We start from the raw sequence: 8299 nt of genomic DNA, 5'->3' as shown, positions 1-8299 counted from the left end.
ACTTGACTTGGAAACTAACTTCACTTGACTTGGAAACTAACTTTACTTGACTTGGAAACTAACTTCACTTGACTTGGAAACTAACTTTACTTGACTTGGAAACTAACTTCACTTGACTTGGAAACTAACTTTACTTGACTTGGAAACTAACTTCACTTGACTTGGAAACTAACTTTACTTGACTTGGAAACTAACTTCACTTGACTTGGAAACTAACTTTACTTGACTTGGAAACTAACTTCACTTGACTTGGAAACTAACTTTACTTGACTTGGAAACTAACTTCACTTGACTTGGAAACTAACTTTACTTGACTTGGAAACTAACTTCACTTGACTTGGAAACTAACTTTACTTGACTTGGAAACTAACTTCACTTGACTTGGAAACTAACTTTACTTGACTTGGAAACTAACTTCACTTGACTTGGAAACTAACTTTACTTGACTTGGATTATGAATTCAAGGGTAATGATTTGTGTTTGGAAGGACCCTATGATGTTTAGGAATAATTTAGGACAGCTAAACTTAAGAAGAATTACGAAATTAAATTCTAAAAACAGAGCAGATTTTGTTCACACAGGGAACACAGCCGCGACGCAGACTTGCTTCCTGCAAGCAGCCTGACTTTCCTCCTTCATGTTGCCAACTCTAAACCCTATTAACTTCAAAGGTTCTTTTCCCAAACACTTGGGTTCATAAACCCCTCAACATACAGTGGATTCCACTCAAAAACACAACCAAATTCTGTCCCAAATCAGCAAGAACTTCAACAACACAACCAACAACAACTTCCACAACACAACTAACAACATCAACAACTAACAACTTCAACAACAAATCCAATCTTTTCTCAAATCATAAAATGAGCTTGGTGTGTGGTGGAAAGGATCAACCCACACTAAATAACTCACATACCTGATTAGGGATCACCCCTGACGAAAATCCACGACGATCCTTAGCTTCTTCTTCTCTTTCTCCTCTTCTTTTCCTCTTCTTTCTCTCTTATCTTCCAAGCCCGAACTCTCACTCTTACTCTCACTCTTTAAAATGGGACAAAAATGATCCAAACATCAGTCTAACACCTCAATATAACCCAAAGAAAAGATTAGGGAAAAGACCAAAATACCCTTAAAATTTTCGGACTAAACAAACTGCCCTGTGCGACTGTGCCAACAGCCCAACTTCCCAAGGGCATAACTCACTCATCCGAACTCGGAATCAAGCAAACTCGGTGGCGTTGGAAAGATCATTCCAAGGGCTTTCTAGACATTACTGGAAATTCTCCTAAATCATTCTGAGCTAGGAGTTACGACTACTCAAAGTTGACCAAAAACTCACCTTTTTTCCATACTTAGCCAAATTTTCCAGATTCTTTCCAAAATGACTATTTCCAATTCAACTCTTCTTGGAACTCAATGTGCTACATCTAGGGACCTTAACTTAACACTCAAGAAATTTTATTCCTTGGTAAAATCTCACTCCACATGGAGGACGGCTCGAGTCTTAGTTCGAAAAATTCTCTGGGGTGTTACATAAGATGCAGGCCAATTGACATCAGTACATGGAATGTACGAGTATGCGAGCTGGAAAGCTAAACCACAACTTAAGCTTGAAAGGAGTACAAGAAAACACTTACCTCGGCTCTGTACGACTCATGAATAACTGAACTCAATATGTAAAGCAATAAGACACATGCAATATATAAAGCTTGTAAAACAGTATAAGCAACTTAGCTCATTATGGATAAAACAATAACAAACTCAACTTTACTTATATAAAAGTAATATAGCTTTTGTGGGAGATTCTTTAACCGACAACCACCACTATGAGCCCTAGTGATGATACAACGTTTTACCTCACGTTGCCCAAGGACCATCCTATACCTTACCGTGATATAGGACCTTACTTTTGCTTAGTGGATCCACTAGCTTAATCTTACGTGATAATCTAAAAAGAATGATACGTCAAGTCCCATGTTGGCGCATGGTTCTTATGGAGAGTTGAGTTAATATGAACTTGTGTCCCCAATTCGGTGCTCAATACTACTCCCAAAAATACTTTGGCTCATAAGTGTCTTTAAACACATCTTTCTCTAATTGAGATGATTACTCAAAACTTAGCCTAACGGCTCTTTTGGAAAACATGGTTCCCCTCTTACTGAAGTGTAACAAAAACATTTACAAACTTCTTTGGGAATACTTAGTTCCCTAATAGCTTTTGAGAAATGGACTCAACTTTATGTTCTTAACTTAACTTAGAACTCGATACTCTTTACTTGACTTGAAACTTGAAACGAAGCTAAAACGTTCAATAACGACTCTTGAAAAGCTTTAAAGACTTGCTTGGACTTACTTCTTAACTTTGCTTGACTTGACTCTAACTTCACTAGATTTGGATTCTAACTTGCCTTGAATTGGATTTTGGATTCAAGGTATATGAACACATGTTTACGGATGAATTCTTGACATTTAAACGTAACTTGAAGTGTTGGAAACAACTATGGAACATAGGTACAATACCAAGGAACATGCATGAAAGAGTGGGGAATGAAAGGGGTAGGTTGGAGTCCTTGGCGCTCTGCAAGGCGCGGAGCGCCAGCCCTTGAAGTTCAGCAGGGTCTTGCTGGCGCTCTGCTAGGCGCAGCGCCCCAAGGGGTGAAGTTCAGAACACTTCTTGGGGTGCTCTGCAAGGCGCGACGCGCCAACCCTTTTCCCCGACAACTTCAACTTTTCTCCTTCTTTTCTCCAACTCTAAACCTCCTAAACATTAAGGTTTCCAGCCCCAACACTTAGGATCATCAATCTCCTCAACACACAATAGAATACAACTCAAAAACCAACCGGAAACATGTCCCAAATCACAAGGGACTTCAACAACAAAATCAACAACATAACCCAACAACTCCAAACAATACAACCAACAACAAATCTAATCTTTTCTCAATAATAAAATGAGTTTGGCGTGTGGGGGAAAGGATCAACCCAACACTAACTACTCATATACCTAGTAGGGATCACCCCCGACAATATCCACGACGGAACTTGCTTGATCTTCTCTTCTTCTCTTCTTCTTCTCCTCTTCACTCTCAAACCCTAGCTCTCACTCTTTAAAATGGGACCAAAATTATCCACAATCAGCCTAACACAACAATATAACCTCAAAAGAAATAGCTGGGAAAAAGACCAAAATGCCCTTAAAAATTTCCGTACGGATTCCCTGTCGACTACCCAACTTTCAAAGGGCATATCTCACTCATACGAACTCGGAATCGAGCAAACTCGGTGGCGTTGGAAAGATCATTCCACGAACTTTTCAACCATAACTGGAAATTCACCTAACTCATCCTGAGATAGAATTTACGTCTGTTCAAAGTTGGCCAAAAACTCACCCTTTTTCCACACTTAGCCAAATTTTCCAGATTTTGAATTTCCTTCCAAAAATGACTATTTCCGATTTCTAAGCCTCTTCAAAGCTATTTCAAATTGCCGGATGTTACACAGATTCATCGTCATCGCTAGCTTCAGATTGGTCGCCATCAGTAGTGCCTTGACTAGCTTTTTGTTCCTAGGAGCAGAGAATAGTGATGCTTCACATTTCTAATTTCTAAATAAGTATTACTATTAAGTTAAGACGAGAAATCTGCAAACACCACTATTCTCTGCTCCTAGGAACAAAAAGATGGCTTTTGGCCTTCAAAATATTAATGAGGCTTTGGATTAATTGAGTAGTATATTTGCCCATTAACCCTTAATTCAATGAATAATTTGGGGATAAGGTATAAGTACCCCAGATTATGACCGAAATCCTAGTGACACACCTTAACTAAACTAGGGTCCTATTACCCCCTAACCCAAAATTTTTAGTATTTTTGTACACCTTTTTTTCTTACATGGCATCCAAATATCTCTCACGCGCCTCAATTGCTTGGAGTCACGGAGTGTGCCACGTAAGCCAAAAGGTATACAAAATTACAAAAAAAATGAGCTCAAGGGTAATAGGACCTTAGTTTATTTGAGGTGTGTCTCTGGATTTCGGTCATAGTTTAGGGGGGTAGTTGTGCCTTAGCCCTTTTTAAAAAGGAAAACTTCAACTAAACACAATCTTTATTTGAAAATCGAGATTACTCCAATTTTGGGTGTGCACATGTAGACACTTAAACTTGTATATAATTAAAATAGACACACGTGCCCTACGTTATATAATACACGTAGGACGCCACGTAGGACACAAAATTGTCATATAGGACGCATTCCATTTTTTTTTTTTTTAGTTTTATTAATTTAGTAGGAAAAAAAAAATCAATTGTGCAGCAAAACTCTTATTAGATTTAGGGGTTCTTAAGTATATAATGGTATCCAATTAAGTTTTTATAGTTTCATTAATTTAGTCAAAAAATAAATAAATTAAAAACTAGGAAGCTTCAAATAAAACTCTTGGCTTTCATTATATGTATGTCCAAACCCTGAAACACTAGCATAGTTTGTCTCCATGGCCTCCATTGTTTGTGATGCTATATTATCAGAGTTACCATATGATATCCGTCAGAATTTATCAGCAACTGCCCTTCTATTGTTGAGTTTACTTTGATATGTCGTTGCTACCATTTGCCTACTCTAAATTACTACCTTTCATTCTCATCAAAATCAACTGAAAAAGGTTCATGTGACTTTTAGAAGAAACTATCTACAAAAAGTTGAAATAAAAGCTCGAAATCTTGTTGAGTTTCACTTGTTTAATAAATCAGCAAAACTGGAAGTTGATTTGTGTGTTTGTACTAAGCTACAGGTCCGGAATCTAGATTCTGCATACATTCCCTCCGTAAAATCCTTATCTCTTCCTTTAGGGAAAATGCATAAGTACCCCCCCCAGCCTATGCCTCAAATCCCTGAGACACACCTAACCTTTACTAAGGTCCTATTACCCCCCAAACTTATTTTTTAATTAATTTTCTACCCCTTTTCGGCCTACGTGGCACTAATTTTGAAAAAATTGTCAACACGCGCTGGGCCCACAAGATAGTGCCACGTAGGCCGAAAAGGGGTAGAAATATATATATAAAATAAGTTCAGGGGGGGTAATAGGACATTAGTAAATGTTAGGTGTGTCTCAGGAATTTCGGGCATAAGCTGGGGGGATACTTATGCATTTTCCCCATCCTTTATGTAAAGGATTGAATAAAATTAAAATTATGAGTCCTCTATTGGAGACTTTGAGCTTAATTGATTTGGATGATGCTTTGGTTGTTAATCCCAATTTACGTTGGTTCAAGATATTCGATTCCTTTACATTCCAAAACACGTGTGCCTTGGATTGTTCAAAGCTAATGGAAGTTAAGATCGGATTGAAGAATAATCATGCAATCATAAGTTTTAACGACATGTTGCCATTGGAAACTGACACAACTGAATCAAAGGTATGTTGGTGTTTATTTTGAGTAATTCAAAACAATTTCTCTATTCAATTTCCTTTCAAGTTTGATAACTTGTATTGAATAGTATTCTCATTGTCTATGAAGGAAGTGATATCTCATTTCGGGAATCTTCAAAGTAAAGTTGAACCACTTCGTATCAAGAACATAAATGTGGAAATACTCATGTCCCGGATACCAAGATATGAATCTTTGATTGATGAAATTTTTAGTTACTTTCATCCGCAGACTTTGCTAGTAAGAGTGAATTCAGATGCACTAATGTATAATAACTTTATACAGGTATCCCGCAATGTTATGACTTTATTCTTTCACTTTAATATTTATCTATCTTCAAATCTCCATTTTTCCAATGTTATGAATATGTAGGTCCTATTAGACGAACTGAAAGACTGAGAAAGGGAATTGGAAACCGGCAAGCGACGTAAATATAATAATAACATGTGTTGGCGTTATTTCTTGAAAGGTTTTAAGATCCTCGAATCAACTACAAGAAAACACATCTTGGAGTTCCAATGGTAATTGCCTCATGTGATATTTTGTTTGTTTTTGTTGAACGTTTATAATACACCTAGCTTTGATTAATCATTTTCCACTTTAGTAGATCCCTGTATCGTTCTACTCTGTGTACACTTACAAAGTCTCTTTATGCTTTATTTTTCAGGCACCTCCATTAGAGAAGCCCCTATACTACAGGCTTTATTTGGACAGTTTACAGGAAGACGGTTTTTGTTGTCATTGTGATTAGTTTCGTATAAGTTTTCTTTTGGTTTTCCCATGAAAACTGATGGTTAAATAAAAACAGATATTGTCTCTGTTTTCCTCTGTTATATTTGCTTGATTCATTGGCCTGAGCATTTTTAACCTTGTATTCTTCTAAACTTTTTTTTTAACTGTGTGAGGATGAATGTCAACACTATAACACAATATTGGATTATGTTAAGTTACTTTCCTTGAGAAGAAAGGGGAATGTCAATGGCGATTTAACAGTCTAAGAAGAGAAGAAAGTAACTGTTTTATTGCATAAATCATTTCCTGTAATTAACAGGTCATCAACATAGACCAAGACAACGACGATCTTCCCTGCTGCTTTCTTAATGAAAAGAGAATAATCATGGTGACTCTGAGTGAAGCCAGTGCTTATTAAAGCTGATTTTAACTTCATTGCTCAATTGACGAAAAGCTTGTTTAAGCCCATAGAGAGATTTAAGCAACCTACATGCCTTCTGCTTGTTCCCTGTATCCGTGAAACCCTGTGGTACTGTCATGTACACTATGTCATTCAGGTCACCTCATAAAAAAGCATTGTTGACATTCATTTGGTGTATTTCCCATCCTTTGGCTGCAGCCATAGAAATCACTGTTCATACAGTGACCATTTTCACCACGGGTGAAAAGGTTTCCTGAAAATCAAATCCTTCCCTTTGATTGTATCCCTTAGCAACTAATAGTGCCTTAAATTTGTCAATGGATCCATCTGCCTTGTACTTAATTTTTTAAACCCATCGACAACCGATGGCTTTCTTCTGTTTGGGTAAGTCAATAATTTCCTAGGTATGATTATTATTCAAGGCAGTGATTTCCTCTTGCATCGCATTCACCCACCTAGAATCTGTAGCAGACTCAACATAGGATTAAGTAGGTTCAGTTTCAAGAGAGAACTTAGAGATAAAACTCTGATAAAAAGATGACAATGCACCATAAGCAATGACATCCAAGATGGTAAGTTTATGAGTTCATACAATAATCTCAAAGTAAATTACAATGATAACTGAGTTCACAATCAAATATTTATAAAATTTTGATACAATTTTTAATATTTATGCAGAAGTTATTGGGTTCCCGTGAAACCGTACATGAATTGCTGGATATGACCCTGATGTTCATTATTACGTTGATTTGAAGTTGAAATTTTGTATGTACATGAGTATTATTTCCTAATTATATTTGCACAAAGATTAAGGACTCCTAAACCTAAAAGGCAGGAGTCTTTATTCGAAAGTTTTCCTATTTTCTACTAAATTAATGAACCTATAAAAAAATTAATTGGTGGTAATTATATAGTTTAGAACTCCTAACCTAATAAGAGTCTTAAGTTTTTTTAAACCTATTTTATTATATGTATGTCCAACCCTACAAACCACTAACACAATTTGTCTCATGGCTCCATTGTTTGTGATGATATATTGTCAGAGTTACCAAATGATATCGGTCTGAAAAATCCTGTATTGCCTAAATCTGAAAGAAAGAGCAACAGCTTGTGTTGTTTTGAGAAATTGGCATGACATGATAACATCATTGGACGATCACAAATTTGTACAAACACATCATGATTCACACAAATACTGTCGATACTGCTATCGAGATAAACTCGCATCCTGTAGAAACTGTCATACTCTTCGTCCTATCATCGTCAAACTTGCATCAGACAACACTACTATAACAGAATTCTATTTGTTAGTACCAATTACCTTGCTTTACTTTCCATTTTCCCTTGAAGTTTTCGAGTCGAGATTATTAACTGTTTTGCATTTAAAATATTGTCATATTGATGAGAATGATATTAAGAATATCTTCCTTGTTTGAAAGAGATATATTTCGATCACGTTGCTATTTAATCGTCAACTTTGTCCAACTTTATCAACAAGTGCCCTTCTATTGTTGAGTTAACTTTGATGTCTTGTTCCTACCTTTATTCCATCTCAGTGCCTCATCAAAATCAACTTAAAAAGGTTCATATGAATTGTGGCAGTACATATCTAAGGGAAATAGAAATAAAAGCTCGAAATCTGCTTGAGTTTCACTTGTTTAATTCATCAGCAGAACTGGAAGTTGATTTGTGCGCTTGTACTAAGCTACAAGTCCTGAAT

Source organism: Solanum tuberosum, unplaced genomic scaffold (genome assembly GCF_000226075.1).
Source record: "Solanum tuberosum cultivar DM 1-3 516 R44 unplaced genomic scaffold, SolTub_3.0 scf00243, whole genome shotgun sequence".
NCBI classification, from domain to species: Eukaryota; Viridiplantae; Streptophyta; class Magnoliopsida; order Solanales; family Solanaceae; genus Solanum; species Solanum tuberosum.
Note: the sequence above shows the minus strand (reverse complement) of the source record.